Genomic DNA, 19,121 nt, shown 5'->3' on the forward strand with positions numbered 1-19,121 from the left:
ACCAACTGTACATTTTCTGGGGATCACAAAACAACCTGTCTGGTGAATATTAGTTATGCTGTCTGTATTTCTCAACCTTGTGTGAAATTCATGTTAATGCAGAGATGGAGGCCTGCAAGAGACTAAATATCTCTATCCCTGTATTTGCCTTCCCAAATTAGAAACATTCATTTAAAGCATCTTGAGTCAATTAAAGACCCAGGTGCTGCTTTAATAACTTTTTTCCCCCCTTTTGAGAAGGATCCAGGAGCAACAGGCCTGGTCCTCACTAATCTGCCAACATGATTCCCAAGGGTAACTTGCCCCATAAGGACATTTTTCTCTTCTCGAATCATTTACCACCCAGCTCGCGGGTCTCTAACTGATCAATGACTTGGGACTGGAGTTGCAGTCACAAATCATTGATATATTTAATTGTGGATCCCAAACAAGTGCTGGCTGTTCAAGCCGCTCACCTGACCTGTGGTGCCCATTTGTAAGAGCGGGCCCGCCTCAAACCAGGTCAGCGTTGCTAGTGGCTGATACACAGGGGGGGATAAAATGGAATGCGGACCCATTTGGATTGGAAAAATCTGGACATTAATAAACTTAACTCTTGCCTTGGAAACTCCAGGCCCTTTACAACTATAAACAACACCGAGGAGGAAGTGGGCATTCACAGCTGGATTACCTCCGCTGTTAATGCATGCCTTCCACAATGTAAGAAAAAGTACAATTTACACCACCCTCCCGCCCCATGGTTCAATGAATCATTAAAAAGGGGAAAAAACACTTGTAAGAACTTAGAGCGAAGGTGGCGCATTAATTACGACCTCTGCACTAAACAATTGTACAAAGCAGCCTTAGCTAAATATCATGCACTTTGCAAGATAGCCATGGCAGAATACGTTAATCTTACTATTTTGAATGCACAAAATCGTCCTAAAGCACTTTTTAAAGCCGTACAAGAACTCACGGGCAACACATGTCAACCAAAAACCCCATGCTTGGATTACATGCAATGTAATGTTCTGGCGGAATTCTTTATCACTAATATCTATGCTGATTTTTGTGATGAAACGCCCACATTTACACCATCAGCTTAACAGGCTACCCCTAGCAAAATTGATACCTTAGACCAAACGTCCAGCAACCCCAATCAGCAACTGACAATATGGGACCTTCGTAACATCTCTACACTTAACAATATTATTACCAATATTAAATCTGGTTCCCCTACGGATCCTGTCCCCCCACAAGTTCTACAAGTTCTGGATACTTCCAATCTTAATCTAATTTTAGAACTTCTTAACTCATCCCTAAAGGAAGCTAAGGTCCCCAAGGCATGGAAACATGCGATGATAGTACCTTTGCTAAAAAAGGCAAATGCCGATCCAGAAAATCCATCTAACTTTCGCCCCATATCTTTGCTGCCGGTCTTCTCTAAAATTTTAGAAAAACATATCAATTCTCAACTTGCCAAATACATTGAATCAAGAAACCTCCTCCATCATTCCCAGTCTGGCTTTAGGTCAGGATTCTCGACAGAATCGACACTGTTAGGTGTCTCTGAGACGATTCGTGGCCAAGTTGACAAAGGGGAAACCGTGGCACTTATTTTACTCGATCTTAGTGCCGCTTTTGACACGGTTTCCCACACGATCCTTCTCAACATCCTTCAATCTTGTGTTATTAATGGCTTGGCCATTAAGTGGCTTGTTAGCTTTCTTTCTGACAGAACTTTTCAAGTTTTCTCCACTACATCTACTTCCAAAATACATTACTCTAAATACGGTGTCCCTCAGGGCTCCATTTTGAGTCCCTTACTCTTTAATTTATACATCAGCCCGTTAGCCACTATTGCAGAACAAGCTGGGCTCACCATCTACTCATATGCTGATGATACCCAGCTTATATATTCGCTCTCTGCAAATTCACATTCTAATCCATCTTCCCTATGTTCTGGACTCCATAATATTGCAAAATGGATGTTTGAAAATAAATTAAAACTTAATGGGGGAAAGACCGAACTTCTGCTATTCGGCAATAACAGTGCTCTATGGGGCTCACACCATTGGCCCCCTCAGATGCGTTCTCTTCCTTCCCCTTCCAAAACGGCTCGTAACCTTGGTGTCATCTTTGATGACCAAATGTCTATAAAGCAACATGCGATCAGAGTCTCGCTACCTGTGTCACTATCCTCAAGTGGTTGAGGAAGATCATATGGATGCTCCCTCACGATACACAAAAAAACGTAGTCCAGGCACTAATAACATCTAGACTGAACTACGGCAACGTTCTTTATCTGAGTGCCTGCAAGGAAGTAACTCGGAAACTTCAGATGGTGCAAAACATAGCGGTTAGGCTAATGTGCAAACTTCGTAGTAAATCCTTGACATCGACTTCCTTACGTAACCTTCATTGGCTCCGCATCGAAAGTCGTTCAAAGTTCAAGGCTCTGTGCTTTATGCACAGAATTAACTCTGGTAGGGCCCCACCTTATCTTAGAACATTAGTTCATCATTATTGTCCTTCTCGTGTCCTCCGTTCCTCTAACCAGCATAGGTTTTAGGTACCCAGAATTAAACGAGCCAGAATGGGTGGACGCTCATTCTCTTACCTAGCTCCATCCCTCTGGAATTCTCTTCCACTTCACCTGCGTACAGAACCTAATTACCTTAAATTTCGTAAGGATTTGGAGACCTGGTTATTTAACCAATAGACTGTCCAATCTTTTGTTGCTGAATCTCTTGTGCTGCTCCCCTGTTTTTTATCCTGTCCCTAGCGCCGGGAAACCTCCGGATTGCTGCGCACTTTATAAATTTAAATATAATAATAATAATAATAATAATAATAATTTCGCAGCATAGATTGAATTGACTTCCAGAAACTGTTACAGAAGCGCTGCTGCGCTGTGCGAGCCTGCTAAGGGCGCGTTTGCCTTTTTTAAACATTGCCTGTTTTAAACATGGTTTAAACAATATTAATAGCTGAATTACCTGCACTCTGCACTTATCAGGTTGCCATTTTGGGGTTATTCTGTGCTGTCTGCCAAGCTGCTCCCCTGACCTGCAGTGTCCGTATGTAAAAGTGGGCCCCCCTCAAACCAGGTCAGCGTGCTAGTGGCTGACGCACGGGGGGATATAACGGAATGCTGACACGACCGTGCAGTGGACGCATGGGCGGGCACGCCAAGGGAAAGCCCGTCGGCACCCCGAGTTCGCCGTGCGCCAGGACCCCTGCCTTGTTTTCTACCACCACTTACTCCAGGAACCTACTAGTGGCTCTGAACAAGGCTAAGTGTGGGAATCACACATTGGTCATTAGTAGCATTATTATTATTATTAAATTAATTTGGTAACGCGCGCAGATACCCAAAAAGGGTTTCCCGGCACCTAGCACGCAAGTTGCTAGAAATCGAGTGGTTAAAAGCACATTTACTGTTAAAAAAGCCAAGTTTTAAGATTTCTTTGAAAGCTCAGATAAGACAAGTCATTTTTCAAAGACACAGGAAGAGAATTACAGATTTTGGGGCCGAGACAAGAGAAGGAGCAACCTCCCATTCTTGTTAATTTGAATCTGGGGATAACAAAGTCCCCATGAGCTGTAGAGCACAGGGGACGAGAAGGAATGTAGGGATGGATGAGCTCTTGCAGATACGGTTGTGCAACCCCTTGTTTGATTTTAAAGATGTAACATAAAGTATTACATTTAATCCTTTGATCGATTCGAAGCCAGTGGAGGTCACGAAGATAAGGCGAGATGGAAGCCTGTCTGGGAACTTGGTAGAGAAGGCATGCTGTAACTTTCTCAGTACTGTTTGACAACTACCAAGGTAAAGAACGTTGCCGTAATCGAGGCGAGAGGTGATAAGTGCCAGGACTACCATGCATTGGGTAGAGTCTGGGAGCATCCAGATGATCTTATGAAGCCATCTCAAGATCGTAAAGCAGATGGCAGCCATATTAGCCGCCTATTGTCTCATGGAAAGATTTTCATCAATGATGAAGTCCAGATTGCGGACATGAGTGACAGGAACGGGAAAGGGACCCATTTCGTGAGGCCAGTGGTGAGGACCCCAAAGGTCCCTATGCTTACCTAGGATAACAACCTCCGTCTTGTCCCCATTCAACTTCAATAAATTCAATAAATCTGTCACTTGCCGTAGGCCGCACTGAAGGGCAGATGTTGTAGTGTCTTTGGTGGTGGACAATGAAAAAACAATCTGCGTATCATCAGCATACTAATAGAGGGATAATCCTGCCCCCTCCACGATTTTAGCCACGGGTCTAAAAAGCAAGGGGCTTAAAATGGACCCCTGTGGGACTCCGTGTGCTGATGCGCAGATCTTAGATGATGACTTGGCAGAAATGACCTGAAAGGTGCGACCACTGAGAAATGAGGCAAACCAAGATAAGGCGATGCTATCGAGCCCAAGTGACCTGAGGGCATTAAGCAAGATGTTATGTGACACGGTATCGAATGCGGCACTCAGGTCTATTAAAATAAGTGCCGCTGTATCCCCTCGGTCAAGATGTTGGCGCAACTTCTCAGTGACCCCAAGCAGAGCAGTTTCGGTAGAGAAATTGGCCCGGATTGAGAGTAATGGAGATAGATGAGTATAAATGTTTTTCCAAAATTTTGGAAAATACAGGGAGAAGAGATATAGGCCTGAAATTCTATAGTACAGAGGAATCTGCTCCGGCCTTTTTTAGTAAAGGGACGACCATGGCCCGTTTCCACTCTCTGGGGGACCGAAGCCTCCCGTATAGAGGCATTGAGAAGCTCTATAACAACGCCTTTAGATGTTTAAGAGAGCTGGCTTAGGATATTAATGGGCAAAGGGTCGAGTGGAGAGCCAGACTTGATGCTATTTAAGCAGTTTTGAAAGGACGTTGCATCAAAAGGATCCCAGTAGTAAAGTTTAGCTGTCAAATTGGAAGTACTGCAATTCATCAGGTCAGATGGAGAAGTCCTACTGTACAAGGAGGGAGAAGCCAAAAGTGACCTGTGAATGAGTTCAACCTTCTGGATAAAGAAGTCAGCGATATTATTGCATTGACTTTCGTCAAGAACAGGGGGAAGGGGGGTAGTATCAGAACCAGCTAGCTTCTTTACTGCAGAAAATAAGGCCCAGGGTCGGTTTGATGCCTGAGTAATTGTACTTGAAACATAAGAGGTGCGTGCCGTTTTGCAGTCTAAGTGATAACTTTTGAGAGCAGCTTTATAAGCATCTTTGCGAGTAGGAGAGTTCGATCTCCTCAATCTTCTCTCTAGAGCTTTACACTTAGACTTGGTGATTTTTAGGTCGTTTGTAAACCATGGAGCAGGAGGATGATGTGTGAAACTACGTTTTGACACAAGGGGCAAACAAGTATTGTGAGAAGTTGGCCTGATATATGATGCTCACTAGTTCTAGTGATCACCTTGTATCAGTCCAAACAACCCTTATGGTGATTGGTTGTAAGTCAACCTTATAGACCAGCTATCCTAGTAGCGTGGACAAAAGCAGTCTTTAGGCTAAACTCTGAATGGCATGTGAAGCCAGCTGTTTTACCACATATAACCCCTTGAATACCAAGTGAAATGACACCACACAGGTTGTTATGAAAATAAACAGATATTTATTAACTAACATACACCTCTGAACTCTTTATGAGGTCAGAGGGCTAAGCACATGACAATACTTAAAAGGAAATACGAGTTCGCACAGTATTTACAAGAACGCCTCAGGGGCGCAACAAACCATATACTAAATAAATGGAATGCGAAAGTCAATCAAAGGAATGGAGCTGTCCAGAGGCTGTAGAATAGCTGGGACCACACTACCCTGACTGGAGGTAAGTAATAGGAGGCCCACAGAGCGCGTGTGCAGAGTGTGAACTCACACGCGAGATGCCTACAATCGTCTATGGACAGTAAAGTTTAAAGAAAAGGAGAGTACGGACGTCCCTGACTAGGTAGAACTGAAACGACAATGGAACTGGACACTAGGATAGTGAAGCTACCCTTGAGCACCGAAATGCTCGTGTTACCTCACCCACAGGCTGCGGGTGCATAGGTGCCATGTCGTGTCGGGTCCCGGCGTTGGAGTCTATGGAGCCTGGAGGAAAAGATGCTGCAGGCGGTCAGGAGGAAGATGTCCGGTGCAATCCAAGTGTGGATTGGTGAATAGAGGAACCTGAAAGCAGAGGGGACAATGTTCAAAGTCACTAGCCAGTGACTGGAGTGGAACCAGGAGTGGAACCAGATGTCGTCGTCGCGATCAGGTGAAGGTGGACGCTTGTCTCTGCAGCCACGTGGACCAGATGGTGTCTTCGACGACCAGGATGGAGGCACGAGCTGTCCCACGCAGGCTCTCGCTGTCGGCGGTGTCGTCTCCGGATTCGGGTTCAACAGGCCTTGGCAAAGGCAACCCACGCGGTGAGTGGAAACAGCGTCTGGAGTGGACCAGGAGGGTCCGGGGTGCTCCTCTTTTGGAAGGGAGCAAGGGCCAGTCTGGAGCAACCAGACCAGCAGCAAAGTTGTTGGAGTTTGTTGTCTAGGAGGTCACAAGGCAGCCGGCAAGTGACCAGACAACGCGTCAAGCAGCAAACAGGCAGAAGGGCCCCCACGCAGATCTCGTGGATGCTGGAGGGCTGATCTTCGATGCAGGAGCTGCTCGGGGTCGGGGCTTCTCAGTCCCCAAAGCACTTGGACGAGGATGCCTCTGAAGTCGTGCTGGAGCAAAGTGCTGCTTCTTTCAAGATGGCCGGTCCCACGTGTCTCGTCGCACCCACGGGTCTCAGCTCGGCTGCAGATGTGGGTTGAGGCCGGAGAGGTCTGGGAATCCGGGTCTCGTCGGGCTCTGAAGTCTGGATCCTGTGCAGGAAGACGACAAAGGGAAGTCGCGGTACTCCACAAGGGAGATTCCTTCTGTCTTCTGTGGAGCAGAATGTCGAAGTCCAGAGTTTCATCTTGTGAAGTTGATCAGGATAACCTAATTTGGAATGGGACCGGCTAAAGGGGGCTGCACTACGACTAGGCCCCTCCTCTGGGTGGGACCAGGAAGGGGGGTGGTTACACCCCCTTTCCTTTGTCCGGTCCTGCGCCAGCTCTGGGGCTGGAGTGCCCCAGGAACTGGTTTGGACCGGCATATGCACAGGGACACCTTGTGTGCCCCAGGCATGTCTCATTCCTTTCAGCCCTGTCCTACCTAATACACAAAATCCTTTCTGGGGTGGTGCTAGCACCTCCCAAGGCAGAAAACCCTTTGTCTAAACCTCCCTCGCTGGAAGGACTCCCAGCAGCAGGAGGTCAGACTTGTGTCGGTGGTGGCAGCATCCATTTTGTGATGCTGAGGCTCGAGTTAACTTTAACCGGGGTTCACAGTTACATACATGTCGTGTTCCTCTAGAAGGGTGGAATGCTAACCCCGTCGCCAGAATTGGCGAGGGGTTAGTATTCCAATTTGTATGACACCTTACTCGACATGTTTTGATAATGCTATGCTAAAGTTAGCATTTGACCGCGAGTTACATAATGCACTAAGAGTATATGGTATAGCGTTATCATGGAACAGCTATTAGGACTTGGTTTGCAAGCTGCAAACGAGCTCAGCTCATGCCAGAGCACCATCTCACATAATTCCAAGCACTCTGCCTTCAAGATTGATAAGGCCTGCCATAGGAGTGACTGATAGGAATGTATGTGTCCATTTTAGGGTTAGATATAGGAATACTATATCTAAAGCAAAGGGTGATTACACCACCTTGCCCCAGCTGTCGTGCAGCCAGTTGTGTGAGATTTGGATGGCCAGCCAGGGGTGGCATAATACATGCTGCAGCCCCTGGTAGGCCCTGGGTACACCTATGCCTGGATACCTAACGTATGCTGTACAGGGACTGATAAGGTGGCCCAGTACCAATTGGTAAATGCACCTAAGGTACATGTTTGTAAATTTAGAGAGAGAACAGCTAGGCTGTGGGTCTGATTAGCAGGCCCACAGCCAGAAAAAGTCGTAAACCAGTGAAGCAAAAAGCAAAAATCGGTGGTGACCATAGGATTGCAGACCCTACTCTCCTACAAGTATCAATTGCTGTGGTTAGCCAGTCCGAAACAGAAGCATTTAATGAGAGCACGGATAAAGTGGTATCAGGTATGCTTGTGACCAGGAGAGTGTTAAGAGACTCCATGTTCAGCTTATCCCAGAGTCTGAAATTATCTGAGTTAGTCACGGAAGCTACTACCCTAGATGTAGGACACTGCAAATTAAATGAGATAATAAAATGGTCGGACCAGTCTAACCGAGATGCAGGAATACTGCAATCATAACTGAGATTAGACAAAATTGGATCAAGAAGATGTCCCGCCCTGTGAGAAGGGCCCAGGTTACATAGCCTCCTTCAGCCACACTACCGGACTCCACTGGACCGACCACAGCTGCGTCCACTTCAGCTTCAGAAGAACTACGACCCACCACCACCCGCAACAGGCCCCCCACCGAAGTTGGAGCAAGATCACCGCCGAGCAGCTCACCGCCTCCCTCAGCCAGAACACTCCCACCAGTTCAACTGACCCCAACGAAGCAGCCAGCAACCTCGCCAAGTGGCTGACCGCCTGCGCCGACGACCTCGCACCACTAAAGAACCCTCCCAGCAGACCTGGCAGCAAGAAAACTCCCTGGTTCACCGACGAACTCAAGGAATCCAAGAAGAACTGCCGCACCCTCGAGAAAGCCTGGCGGCTCGACCACACCACAGACAACAGGACCGCCCTCAAGCACGCCATCCGCAAACACCATCAGCTGATCCGTGCCACCAAGAAGACGGCACTCAAAGAACGACTGGACAACAACACCCACGACAGCAAGGAACTCTTCAGCATCGTCAAAGAGTTCTCCAACCCCAGCGCCGGAAACAACAACATCACTTCCTCGCTTGACCTCTGCAACTCACTCGCCTCGTTCTTCCACCGCAAGATCGCCGACATACACAGCAGCTTCGACGCACAGACCACGCACCCTACCACCGAACCAACGCCCGCCACCACCACCTTCTGCAATTGGACCCCGATCAACACCGAAGACACCACCCCCACGATGAACTCCATCCACTCCGGATCACCAACCGACCCGTGCCCACACCACGTCTTTAACAAAGCCGACGCCACCATCGCACCCCATCTCCGAGACACCATCAACTCCTCCTTCCACACCGCCACCTTCCCAGAGAGCTGGAAGCACGCCGAGCTGACCGCCCTCCTGAAGAAATCAACGGCGGACCCCACCGACCTCAAGAACTACCGTCCCATCTCGCTCCTTCCTTTTCCGGCCAAAGTCATCGAGAAGACCGTCAATAAACAGCTTGCCGCCTTCCTCGAGACAAACGGATCCCTCGACCCCTCGCAGTCCGGGTTTCGGGCCAACCACAGCATCGAGACCGCCCTGATTGCAGCCACCGACGACATCAGAACCCTGATCGACAACGGGGAAACAGCGGCCCTCATCCTCCTGGACCTCTCTGCGGCATTCGACACAGTCTGCCAACACACCCTAGTGAAGCGCCTCAGCAACATCGGAATCCGAGAGAAAGCGCTGGAGTGGATCATCTCGTTCCTCACCGGAAGAACCCAGAGAGTCCGCCTCCCTCCGTTCAGATCCGAGGCCACCAAAGTCATCTGCGGCGTACCACAAGGATCTTCACTCAGCCCAACCCTCTTCAACGTCTACATGAGACCCCTCGCAGCCATCGCACGCCAGCACAACCTCAACATCATCTTCTACGCCGACGACACCCAGCTCATCCTCTCCCTCACCAACGACCCCACCACCGCCAGAGCCAACCTACACGAAGGGATGAAAGATGTCGCCGACTGGATGAGGACCAGCCGCCTTAAACTGAACTCAGACAAGACGGAAGTCCTCATCCTGGGATCATCACCCTCCACCTGGGACGACTCCTGGTGGCCCACGTCCCTGGGCACCGCTCCCAAACCAACGGACCACGCACGCAACTTGGGCTTCATCCTGGATCCTCCCTATTGATGACCAGACAAGTCAACGCCGTCTCATCCTTGTGCTTCAACACCCTGCGCATGCTCCGCAAGATCTTCAGATGGATCCCCACCGAAACCAGGAAGACCGTCACCCAGGCACTCATCACCAGCCGACTGGACTACGGGAACACCCTCTACGCCGGAACCACAGCCAAACTTCAAAAAAGACTCCAATGCATCCAGAACGCCTCCGCACGACTCATCCTCGACATCCCCCGACACAGCCACATCACCGGACACCTGAGAGACCTAACTGGCTCCCCGTCAGTAAGAGAATCACGTTCAGACTCCTCACCCACGCATACAAGGCTCGCCACGACCTGGGCCCCAAGTACCTCAACGACTGCATGACCTTCTACACGCCCACCCGCCAGCTACGATCGACCAGCCACGCACTCGCCACCGTACCACGCATCCGCAGAGCCACCGCCGGAGGAAGATCCTTCTCCTACCTGACCGCCAAGACTTGGAACTCCCTCCCCACCCACCTTCGGCGAACCCAAGACCATCTCTCCTTCAGGAAGCAGCTCAAGACCTGGCTGTTCGAGCAGTAACTTACCCCTCCCCCAGCGCCATGAGACCCTCCCGGGTGAGTAGTGCGCTATAAAAATGCCGTGATTGATTGATTGATTGATAGCCGTAAACTTAAAACCTCCAATTCAGACAAAAAGGTACGGCAGATGTAATTCTGATTGTACTCTAAGTGGAGGCTCAAATCACCAAGAATTGTAAAGTTTGCTGCCTTCAGAATGAAGGGTGCAATGAACTCAGAAAAGTGGAAACCCAGGGACCTGGGTTCTCCGGAGGGCGATAGATTAAAATACCAGACAGGGTCAGCTGAGGAGATACAGAAAGTTTGAACAAGGCAGCTTCACAATCTATGATTGAAAGGACTTTAAATTTATAAAAAATAAATAGATTTAAAAATTATAGCAATCCCCCCGCCTTTGGCTGTGTCCCTGTCTTTCCTAACAATGGCATATCCAGGTGGAAGGGCTGTGGCTACATCTGGGCCTGAGCTTGCATGGAGCCAGGTTTCTGATAGATACATCTGCCAGTGGATTCCTCACCTTGTGAATTTCCCCCTGCATCAGCAACGTTCGGAAAATTCTTTTGTAGCACGCCGGTGTGGACGACGTCACAGGAGCACGGCATCGCGCGTGACTCCGGCTGACGTCACAGACTCCTTATTAGGCCTACGTTGGCGTGATGACCATCAGTTCCTTTTTTTCCGCGTCATCAACGTTAACGGTTTCTTGGGATCTCTTGTGTTACGGATAGTGACTTTGTTGCTATTTGTGTGTTTCTGTATCTTTTTCGAGTTTCTGTCTTCCGCCGAAGATGTCGTCGAAGAAGACAGGGTTTAAACAGTGTGGATTGTGTGCCAGGATGTTGTTCATAACCGATCCTCATGGTGATTGCTTGTGGTGTCTGGGCTCGGACCACGATGTCGAAGGCTGTAGATCCTGTTCTAAAATGAACCCGAAGGCTCTGCGTGAACGAGAAGCTAAACTCCTTCTGGCCAAGTTAAAAGGAAAGGATGCCAAGAGGTCTTCGAGGTCAAGATCAAGATGTTCGAAGGCAAAGACGAGGTCGAGGTCCCGATCGGAGTCGGCGTTGAAGTCGGCTTCTGGACATGCTTCGGGTTCCTCGAAGAAAAAACATAAGAGGGAGAAGCATAGCTCGAGGCACCATTCCGGCAGGGAGTCGGACTCGAAGAAGAGGTCTTCTTCTTGAAAACATCGTAAGGACTTTTTGTCTCCCACACCATCTTGTGAGCCTGTAGGTGTAGCATCGCCTTTACAGTCCCAAGAGCCATCTCTGGATCCGGGACCGGATCCGTCTCTGGATCCGTGTCAGTCTTCAGCACATGAGGAAGAAGACGTTGAGGATCCTCCGGCTTCGGTGACTCCGGTGCATCATCCAGAGGAACAGGAGGGTCAAGAAGAAACTATTCCGGTGCAGCCTCCTTTGGAGCAGCCAGTGGGTTCGTACCCTCCGTTTCCTGGTCCTAGTCAGGACCCCTCGCATTTCCTTAATGCTATGTATGGCGTGTATGCGAGAGCAATGTACCCCACTGGTGCACCGGCTGGTCCCATGGGTCCATTGTCGTACAACTTGGGTGTCCCTCAAGCTTACGCTCCAGTCCCTTTTCTGCCGTTTCTACCGACGCCATATCCACCTTGGCTTGGTTCGGCGCAGTCGAGGTCATCGACTCTGCACACGGCTTCGCCGGCTCCGGAGCGACCTCGGGATCGGAATAGAGGTTCGACGCCGGTTCCAACTTCTCATCCTCAGGCTGTTCCAGCTCCTCACTCGACGCCGGCCCGGACTCCATCGGAGTCGTTACCAGATCCGACGACTTCGGTTCGGTTGGAGTGGTCGAGGCGTAGAGCTCAGCATCTCATGGAAGAGAAGGAATATGAGGATCCTGAAGTGGAGGAAGGTGAACTTCAGGAACAGGAGGATTATTTTGAGGAGCTGCATAGTGCAAGTGGTTTGGAACTTTCGCCGGAATGGGGGTTGCCCGCAGTTTCTGATGCACCCTCTAAGGATGTGGCTCCCTACCATGTTGTTATTAAGAAGGCTGCAGAACTGCTGAACTTGACTTTGCCTTCTGTAGAGTTTAAATCTAACATCCTTACTGAGGTTCTACATTCACCTTTTTCAGTTGTTGAGCCGACTCTCCCGTTCACTGAGGCTCTTACTGAACCGATATCTGATGTCTGGAAAAGGCCTCTGACTGCTCCTGCGGTGTCTAGAACAGTGGCGAGACGCTATAGGGTGGCACCTGGTGACCCTGAGTTCTTGACTTCCCATCTTTCGCGAGAAAGTCTGGTGGTTCAGGCGGCTTGTTCAAAGAGGTCGGCAGGTGCTTTTCCCCAGGTTCCCGGGGATATGGACTCAAAAAGTTTGGATCAGAATGCTACGAAGGTATTCTCGCCAAGTAGCATGGCCCTGAAATGTACAAATGCTACTTGTCTGCTAGGCAGATATGTACATGCTTTGATGGACACGGTTAAGCAGTTATCATCTAAGCTTCCGGAGGAGGATAGGAAGAACTTCAATGAGGTAGTGTCTGACACGCAAGCTGCGGCTCGCCAGGTGATTCAGAGTGGCATGGACACGGCGGACTCTGTGGCTAGAATAATGGGATCTTCAGTCGCCTCTAGAAGGGCCGCTTGGTTAAAGTCGTCCGAATTTCTCGACTGATGTTCAGGCTGCTCTGTTGGATCTGCCTTTTGATGGCACTGGCCTTTTTGGAAAGAAGGCTGACGCTGCCTTAGAAAGGTTCAAAGATAGCAGGGCGACGGCAAGGTCTTTGGGCTTACAGATTAGAGGCTCTTCCACCAGGAAATTCAGGAGTTTTGGAAGGTCTACTTTTCATCCCTATAAGCAGAACCAACAACAGCAGCAACAGCAGAATCCTTTGTACAAGTCCTACTGAGGTAGACAAAGGGGTCGTGCCCGTGGACGCCAAGCCTCCTCCTCCTCAACTTCCTCCTCTAATATCCACCCCTCACCTGCAACAGCAAAGCAGCCCTAGATCCACCATTCTGGATCATATGGGTCCTGTAGGGGGTCGGCTTACTTATTTTTTGCGAGATTGGGAATCGGTTACATCAGATTTTTGGGTTCTCAATCTCGTAGAGAATGGGTATGCTCTTCCCTTTCGGGAATTTCCCCCAAATTACCCTTTCATGTGAAGGTTATTGTTCGGAGGACCACCTGCTTCTCTTGCGGGAAGAAGTCCTGGCTCTTTTCAGAAAGGGTGCGATAGAGGTGGTTCCGAAGCAGGAAAGGGGTCAGGGATGCTACTCCCGGTATTTCCTGATCCCCAAGAAGGATGGCAGACTTCGTCCAATTCTGGACCTCAGGGTTTTGAACCTCTATCTCAAACAGGAAAAGTTCAAGATGCTCACTCAGGCGCAGGTTCTTCAGGCACTGATGGAAGAAGACTGGATGGTGTTGATCGACTTGCAGGATGCGTATTTTCACATACCGATCCTGAAGTCGCACAGGAAGTATCTCTGTTTTACGGTAGGTTCGCAACACTACCAGTTTGTGGTCCTTCCGTTTTGGCTTACTACTGCGCCTTGAGTCTTCACCAAGGTGATGGCTGTGGTGGCAGCGCGTCTCAGAAGGTCGGGGATTCCAGTGTTTCCCTATCTGGACGACTGGCTGATCAAAGCAGAGTCGCCGGAGAAGGTGCTCCATCATCTGCAAGGGACAACTCGGTTGTTTCACAGGTTGGGTTTTTCGATAAATGTACCCAAGTCTCACCTGGTGCCCTCCCAACGCAACCTGTTCATAGGTGCGGTACTGGACACAACTGTGTGTTGTGCATTCCCTCCTCCGCAAATGATTCGCGACATACAGGAAATTATACCTTTATTTCACAATGGAGCTGTCGTTTCAGTCCTGAAGGTCTTTTGTCTGCTCGGTCTTATAGCTTCTTGCATTCTGTTGGTCAACCATGCAGGCTGGCACATGAGGGCACTCCAGTGGTGCTTCCGCAGGCAGTGGTATCGGCACAACGGAGATCTCAGGGAGTCAGTGAGGATCTCCAGAGAAACTGCAGCGGATCGGTCTTGATGGGGCGTGGAAGGCAATCTGTCTCAAGGAAAGCCTTTTCAACTGCCTCCATCGGTGGCCACAGTGATAACGGATGCATCCACTCTAGGGTGGGGTGCTCAGCTGGGGGATCTGGAGGTCAAGGGTCTTTGGTCTCCAGAGGAAAGGTTGCTTCACATCAACCTTCTGGAATTGTGGCCATACGTTTGGCACTCAGGGCCTTCCACCCTTCCCTTCGCGGTCGGTCGGTTCAAGTCCTGACGGACAACACCACCGCGATGTGGTATGTCAAAAAGCAGGGAGGAGTAGGGTTGCGGTGTCTCTGCAGAGAGGCTCTGCGTCTCTGGTCCTGGGTTCAGGACCATCAGATTTGTCTGATGGCAAATCATCTGGCCGGGGTTCTGCAGACGTGCAGACAGTCTCAGTCGGCAGTTCTCGGCCAACCATGAGTGGAGGCTTCACCCGGAGGTGGTTCGTCACGTCTTCCGGACGTGGGGATCTCCTCAGGTGGACCGGTTTGCCACTCACAAGAATGCTCACTGCCCGTCATTCTGCAGTCTCCAGTTTCCGATGCAAGGAGCACTGGGGGACGCGTTTCAGTTGAGTTGGGACTCGCAACTCCTTTACGCGTTTCCTCCCATACCCTTGATTCGATTTTGTTCACTGAATTTTGTATTGTCTTCTGGTGTGTCTCGTTCACTAATGTGGCCTCATTCACTTGTGTATGTATTGTATATTTGTAAATTCTGTAAATTTGTAGATATTGCCATCACTTATTCACTGTCATAACAGTTGTTTTGTTTGCGTTCATGTCTTAGATTCCTTAAAAATTTGAGTCTCAGTAGAAAATAAATTTGTTTTGGGATTCTTTCCCAGAGGTCGCGTGGTATTTCTTTGACTACGTGGCTAAAAGGTGTTGTTGATAATTATCCTGTCCAGCCACCATCTTATCAGCCAGGCATGATTCCACCAAGTCTGTCTATTCTTATAGGTGGTCTAAATTTGTTGCTTGGTGTGGGGAGAAGTCCATTGACCCTTTAAGGGCTCGTTTGTCCAATATTCTTAAATTTGCACTTTCCTTAGCCCAGCAGGGTTTTGCGGTGGCTACTGTCAAAGGTTATTTGTTGGCCTTGTCGGCTTTTCTCTGTTTGCCGGATCACCTGTGGTTTTAAGGTTTCTGAAGGGTCTCACTAATAAATTTCCTCCTACTCCCTTTATTGTGCCTCAATGGGACTTAAATCTTGTCTTAACCTACTTGATGGGTTCCCCCTTTGAACAATTGCACAGGTGTCCCTTGAGACTTTTGTCTTTTAAAACGGTCTTCCTGGTCGCTATTACCTCGGCAAGGAGGGTAAGTGAGCTTCAAGCTCTTATTTCAAAATCCCCATTCTTGGCCATACATGCTGAAAGAATGGTACTTAGGACCAGGGCTGCTTTTCTGTGTAAGGTGGTAACTCCTTTCCATGTGGGGCAGTCCGTTACCCTCCCTACCTTTTATCCTCCCCCTCACCCTTCCAAGGAGGAGGAGAGACTTAACCGCTTGGACCCTAAGAGGGCGGTGAGCTCCTACCTGGACAGTACAATGTACATGAGGTTGGATGACCAGCTGTTCGTTGGATTTGCTGGCTGCAGGAAAGGAAGAGCTGTGCACAAGCGCACACTTTCAAGATGGATAATATTATGCATCAAGATCTGCTACTCCCTGGCGGGTAAGGACCCTCCTGAGGGTATAAGAGCTCACTCTACTAGTCTAGAAGTCTAGAAGTGCACCTGTTGAGGATATTAGCAGAGCCGCGACTTGGGCCTCCATCCACACTTTCGCAAAGCATTACTGCTTGGATGCCGAGGTGAGGAGGGACGGCCACTTTGTGCGCTCTGTCCTCCAGGATTTTCTGGTACAGGAGAGTGGACACCCTCCATGAGTGGGGACTGCTGTGGCACTCTATTCACAAGGTGGGGAATCCACTGGCAGATGTATCTATCAGAAGAACAAGTTACTTACCTTCGTTAACGCTTTTTCTGGTAGATACAGTATCTGCCTGTGGATTCCTCACTGACCCACCCGCCTCCCCGTTGTCCTCTCTACTACACCTGAGTTTATGTATTTTTATGTATATTTATATTTGAATATATATTGGCTTTTTCATACCTTTGCTACGCACTATGTGTGCAGTTTTGAATTCTATGTACTATGTACACTGTATATATGTATATCTACTGCCATTGGTCCGTCCGGGTGCCTCGAAGGCACGGAAAAAAGGGCGGAACTGATGTCATCACGCCGAGATAGGCCTAATAAGGAGTCGGTGACGTCAGCCGGAGTCGCGCGCTATGCCGTGCTCCTATGACGTCGTCCACGCCGGCGTGCTACAAAATAATGTTCGAGGCATGTGGGCTGCTGAATTCATATCTGTGCATAGATCGCCGCCTAGTGTTGGGTCCGGATGATTGCACATTGTTGTCCTGGAAGAGTCTTCGAAGTATCACGAGATAGGTGGCTCCTCCCCTGGACTACAGTGCGCATGGGCATCGCCTCCATCCCCAGATTGTTTTTTTCCGCCATTGGGTTCGGATGTGTTTTCGGTTCCCTCTGTCGGAATCAATAATAGTTTAACTTTCCTAACTTGAGACCAAAAGGTCTTTAGGCTTGGCGTCGGTATCGTTTTTCGTTCGGGTTTGACTATTCTTCAGCTCCGAACTCTTGCTGCCCTTCCGCGTGCTGTCGGCGCGGACGGGCCTACACGACGCTCCAGACATGGAACGAACTCCGTTCAAAAGGTGCCCGGTGTGCACCTCCAAGTATTCACACCTCGACGTGCACCCAGTGTGCAACAAATGTCTGTCGCCGGACCATGACGAGGCCAGGTGTATGGCCTGTTCAAAGTTCCGGTGTAAGAAGACTCTCAAGCTTCGTCGGGCCACTAGACTCCAGGCCCAGTTATCAGCGCCCCCGCCAGACAACATCTTCGAAGAAGACGTTGGAGACGACAATGTCTTTCAAGTTTCGGACTCTAGCCCGGCGTCGGAGGAAGAAAACTACGACGCGGGAAACGAGGAGTTTGATGAAGTCGTCGGTGAGGTAGGGGACGACGATGGGGCCATTGCCACCGTGGAGGATAGCTCAGAGGAGGAACATCCTCAGACTGACTCAGGGGTCAACCCCCATTACACGGCCCAGGTCGAGGGATCGCCTTCGGGCCTTACCCAAGACCCTGTTAACCGTCCCACGGCCTCGCCTCCGGGCCCGGCCACGGACATTTCTGATGTGCCACTCCCGTTGAAGAAAACGAAAGTGAAGCCATTGGGGTCTACACCAACGGTTTCGAAACCGAAAGTGAAAGTCGACCTGGTGGGACAAAAGGCTCCAGAGGCCTCGAAGTCAAAGAAATTCAAAATGGCCGACGGCAAGAGCCACGCCAAGATGGCCGACCCGAAGATCCCGGTGTCGAAGCCGAAGGCGAAAACGACCGACGCGGCCGCGTCGGCGCCGAAGGGGGTCGAGGTCGATGACCCGAAAAAGGCTCCGAAGAAGCGTCGGGACGACGCCGAAGATCTGGCTGCGCCGACTCCGGCCGTCAAGGCCAAAGATGGTGATGTGTCGGCTCCGAAGACCGTGCCTTTCGCCGACCCGACTCCGGACTCGGGAAAATCGCTCGAGCCGGTCCAGCCCTCTCCGGCCTTAGCCAAAAAGGTCGTCGAGTCCCTGCAGAGGATTCGGAAGGACGCTGAGGCTCCCGAACCGAAGGATGTGGCGCCGAAGCCTACACCAAAGCCGGCAAAGGCGCAGACGCCTATCCGCTACACGCTGTCGCCGAAGACGACGCCGAAGGCTTTCCCTCCGAAGCATGGGGCCGGGGTGCCTTTGAAGGTGGTTTCAACGCCCAAGACGTCCTTGGTGGTGCCGAAGCATCGACTCCAGCCGCTCGCAGATGAGGAGCGTCGGGAGGTTATCATCGACGCCAACACCGGGAAGCTCTCCCTCCTCAAACGGAAGATCACCACGGAGCCGATGTTGGAGCATTATCGTATTCCACTCAAAAACAAGAAGGACTCTGCGGGTACTTCTGCCCCTATAGAGCCTGCATCTCCACATAATTTAGAACTTTCACCAACGCATTCCAACGCTGGAGAAGGTAACGGAGATGAAGAGGACGAGTACAATTATCCAGCATACTCGGATCCAGAGGAGGTACATGAACCTTGGTCCGCCGGAGGCGACCCTGAGGACCCGCACTCCGGTCATGAACCGCAGCTCTTTGCTGCAAAGACTTCTCCCACAGAGGACTCTGCAGCCTTCAACGCTCTGATTGAGAGGGCTGTAGCTACTCATGATGTAGACCTACATTCAGATCCTGTGGATGTCGATTTTTTGTTTGACACTTTCTCAGTGGCTGAAAAATCGGTCAAGACACTGCCTATGCTAAAGGGAGTGCTGAAGCATGCGCCAGAGGTATTCAAGGAGCCCACTCGGGCGCGAGTCATCAATCCTCGAATTGATAAAAAATACAAGGCAGCGCCCTCGGATCCAACGT

At 50.0% G+C, this 19,121-nt stretch overlaps 1 protein-coding gene across 2 annotated transcripts in view; it reads left to right on the top strand.

Annotated features, from left to right (window-relative positions):
• Positions 1-19,121, top strand: part of DMXL2 (Dmx like 2) — a 2,078,996-nt gene that overhangs the window by 604,838 nt on the left and 1,455,037 nt on the right. The window lies entirely within an intron of this gene.

The sequence above is a fragment of the Lissotriton vulgaris genome, chromosome 2_1 (assembly GCF_964263255.1).
Source record: "Lissotriton vulgaris chromosome 2_1, aLisVul1.2, whole genome shotgun sequence".
Taxonomy (NCBI): domain Eukaryota; kingdom Metazoa; phylum Chordata; class Amphibia; order Caudata; family Salamandridae; genus Lissotriton; species Lissotriton vulgaris.